This window comes from Mus pahari, chromosome 11 (genome assembly GCF_900095145.1).
Source record: "Mus pahari chromosome 11, PAHARI_EIJ_v1.1, whole genome shotgun sequence".
In the NCBI taxonomy this organism is placed as follows: domain Eukaryota; kingdom Metazoa; phylum Chordata; class Mammalia; order Rodentia; family Muridae; genus Mus; species Mus pahari.
In genome coordinates, this window is record NC_034600.1 from 43,691,687 (window position 1) to 43,695,508 (window position 3,822).

At 40.3% G+C, this 3,822-nt stretch overlaps 1 pseudogene; it reads right to left on the minus strand.

Annotated features, from left to right (window-relative positions):
- Positions 1-3,115: 3,115 nt before the first annotated feature.
- On the minus strand, positions 3,116-3,389 carry LOC110329149 (annotated as a pseudogene).
- Positions 3,390-3,822: the final 433 nt, after the last annotated feature.

Below are 3,822 nucleotides of genomic sequence, written 5' to 3' on the forward strand. Positions count from 1 at the left end.
GAATAGATATAAAGAGTTTTTCTCCCTTATTATGTTGTCATAAGCTGCATGGCTTTGGACTTGTACTGTTTGGGATGATGAGGGAATCAGGAAAAGACAGGCCATGGACAGATAATCTCAGGGTGTGTGGTGAGATGTGATAGAGACCCACTAGTAGCCTGAACAATCGGGTATTTTATGCGACTGAACACGTAGGCAGGTTTGTTGTGCACAGTTGAACAGGGAGGAGGTGGGCTAGCTATCTCTATAGGTGGAGCTCTCTGTAGGAGAGCAGTTTCAAATTGTAGTTATCTGGGAGGAGAAGCTGTGGTTGATAGTTTCTGCATACAGTGGTTTTAGCTAAAGGTCAATCATTGGTAACATCTGTACTTGGTCTTTGCTGACCTGGAGAAAGCCTTGTCATTCCCACCTGTTCTATCTGAAGCATTGGGATACTTGAAACAGCCATACCCTTGTCAACAATCCACATTTACTCAGAACTTTATCCTCTCCACACAGTGGGTGAGTGGAGAAATGTGCTTCATTCAGATAATGGAATCCACACTAATTGTATGAATGGAATGTCAACTATTGAAGTAATTTGTCTTTAAGTGTGTGGATTGGGGAGCTTCATGGGTAGACCCTGGCTCATTTTCTCTCTTCTGTCCTCCAACATATCTCTGTAGTGTTAATAATCGAAGCAGTTCTATAGCTTGTTAATGCTTGGGATGATTGCCTTAGACAGGGTCCTCGGGCCAGCACTTTCCTTTTCTCTTTGCCAAATGAAGCTTTCATCATGTGGCCCCTGAGAACAATTAGGGTTTCCACTCATTTCAAGCTCTGATGCTCTCCAATTATAAAGTGATTTACAAGAATTTCTTGATTGTTTAAAACTTGGAAGAAGCTATTACATCGTGGAAATCATCTTTAAAAAGTAAAAGGGCTGAGCTGTGGCTTTGTTGGCGGAGTGCTTGTCTAACATACATCAAACACTAGGATCGATCCCCAGGACCACATAAAGCCAGGTGCCATGGTGCATGCTTATAACCCCAGCATTCTGAGGCAGAAGCAGAAAACTTAGAAGTTCAGAGTCATCCTTGGCTACATAGTGAGTTCCAGGACAGCCTAGACTACAGGGATCACTGCTTCAATAAATTATAGATGATAAAAAGATAGATAGATAGATAGATAGATAGATAGATAGATAGATAGATAGATGGATGGATGGATAGATAGATAGATAGATAGATAGATAGATAGATGATAGACAGTCAATAGATAGATTGATGATAGATAGACAGACAGAAGATAGATAGATAGATAGATAGACAGACAGACAGAAGATAGATAGATAAATAGATAGATAGATAGATAGACAGACAGACAGAAGATAGATAGACAGACAGAAGATAGATAGATAGATAGATAGACAGGCAGACAGATAGATAGATGATAGATAGATAGTCAATAGATAGATTGATGATAGACAGACAGAAGATAGATAGATAGATAGATAGATAGATAGACAGACAGACAGACAGACAGATAGATAGATAGATAGATAGATAGATGATAGATAGATAGTCAATAGATTGATGATAGACAGACAGAAAGATAGATAGATAGATAGATAGATAGATAGATAGATAGATAGATAGATAGATAGATACTTAGTTACACTCTGTCTTCCTTCAGAAAACATTTAAACGAGAAATTAAAACCTAGGGAGAACAACTTGGGTCAGATACAATTTGAGACAAAGTGTTTGGAGCCAAACTATTGCATTCTTCAAAAACCCAATGAATCTACATTTTGAGTCACTTACTGGGGAAAAAATCATAAAAGTGGAGGAATAAGACATAGTTGATCCAAATGAGAAAGAAATGAATTGGCAAATAAGAAAAATACAATGGTTTAGATTAATGTTGCCCCGAACTATTCTTCTCTACTAAATACAGATGAAACCAAGAAAAGAATTGTGTGTGTCATGTTTTAAAAATTAAAACCATTTAGAGAAAAATATTTTCTCCAAGCAGCAAACATATGAGGCATTGGCAGAGCAAAAGTATTTCTTTGTTTTCCAAGCCTAACTGTAACCAGCCTTGTTAAAGATACTTTTCATAAATAATCATGATATTTCAGGCAGGACATGGGCAGACAATCATAATATACAAGAACTTCCAAACCCCCTTCTTGTATAGACTACCAAAATCAGGAAGCCACTATAAAACCCAGTGACTTCTCCATTCCATGCTTTGAAAAGGGGGAAGTAACTTAGAGCGAGGGTAGACATCTCACAGCAAGGATGTGGTTTAACAACTTTTCACAAGCCGACCCTGACTTTCAGGAAACGCACATGGCAGAATTATCCGTCTGAAGATCCACAGTCTTTTATAAAGAACACTCGATGAAGTTACTGGAAAACAGACTGGAAAACCAATTTTGGGGGACCAGGTTTCAACAGGCCTCTGGTTTTAAAGGAATTAAGTCTTATGTTGATGATACAGGGGGGAAGAGGCTATAAAAAATGAATTTAGAGTTTTCCCAGACCACAAGGCATTTTGTGCCTTGGTGGCCACCTAGGTCAAGACCAGGATAGCTCTCCTGGGAGTCAACAGGAGCCTTTCAAAATTATCAGGGAATGAGGTTTTCAGTCCTCAATCCAGCTTGGAAGAGATTTTCTTTTTTTTTTTAATTTATTTATTATGTGTAAGTACACTGTAGCTGTCTTCAGACACTCCAGAAGAGGGAGTCAGATCTCATTAAGGATGGTTGTGAGCCACCATGTGGTTGCTGGGATTTGAACTCTGCACCTTTGGAAGAGCAGTTGGGTGCTCTTACCCACTGAGCCATCTCACCAGNCCATGTGGTTGCTGGGATTTGAACTCTGCACCTTTGGAAGAGCAGTTGGGTGCTCTTACCCACTGAGCCATCTCACCAGCCCGGAAGAGATTTTCTTAGTGACACATGATTCTTCCCCCAACACCCCAATAATTAAGTGTTCTGTGCGCTAACAATATAGCTTTAAAAAAAAAAAAGGAAACCAAAATTCTGCATTTTTATAAAACTTAATAAAAAATAGTATTTCAAACTGTACAGTCACCAGAAATACACAGTTATCAAAAATGTACACACGTCACTTGGCATCTCCAGCACCTTCAGCTTTCTGTGCCTAGTCTGTTTTGGCATCTCCATTTTCTGCAGGATTATTCGCATCCTTACCTGCGTTGGCTTTCCCCTTCTTCCCCTTGGGTACCTTCTCTCCCTTCTTTGCAGGGGCCTTTTTTAGGCTTGGGCTCTGGCTTTGGAGGAGCAGGTTTAGCAGACAACCTTGCAGATCTTCTCTGTGGCTCCTCCTTCACCTTGTCTTTGTCTCCTTTAGCATTCCCTTCAGCCTTTCTTTTGGGCATAGCAGCAGCAGGGGAGTCGGGGCTGAACACCGGTATACGGCAGCGTGCCGGTTTGGTTTGTCGGGGTCGTCCTTGTTACTTCTTAACACTGCTCCGCAAAAATATTTCTTAAATGATAACCTCAGAAGGAAGACGGTAGGCAGGAAGCAGATCACCCTACCAAAGAGGGCTATTTCCTCATTCTTATTGATGGTCACACAAGTCATTGGGGTTATAGTCTCACCATCCTCTTCAGGCAGATTGTGTGGCCAACCAGTCCATGTCAAGGTGACCAGAAGTATGTTGATTCTAGCACTATTTCTGTACTTGGAATCCAGAAACTCTCAAACTGTTAGGTACAGCACTTCTTCTTCTTCTTCTTCTTCTTCTTCTTCTTCTTCTTCTTCTTCTTCTTCTTCTTCTTCTTCTTCTTCTTCTTCTTCTTCTTCTTCTT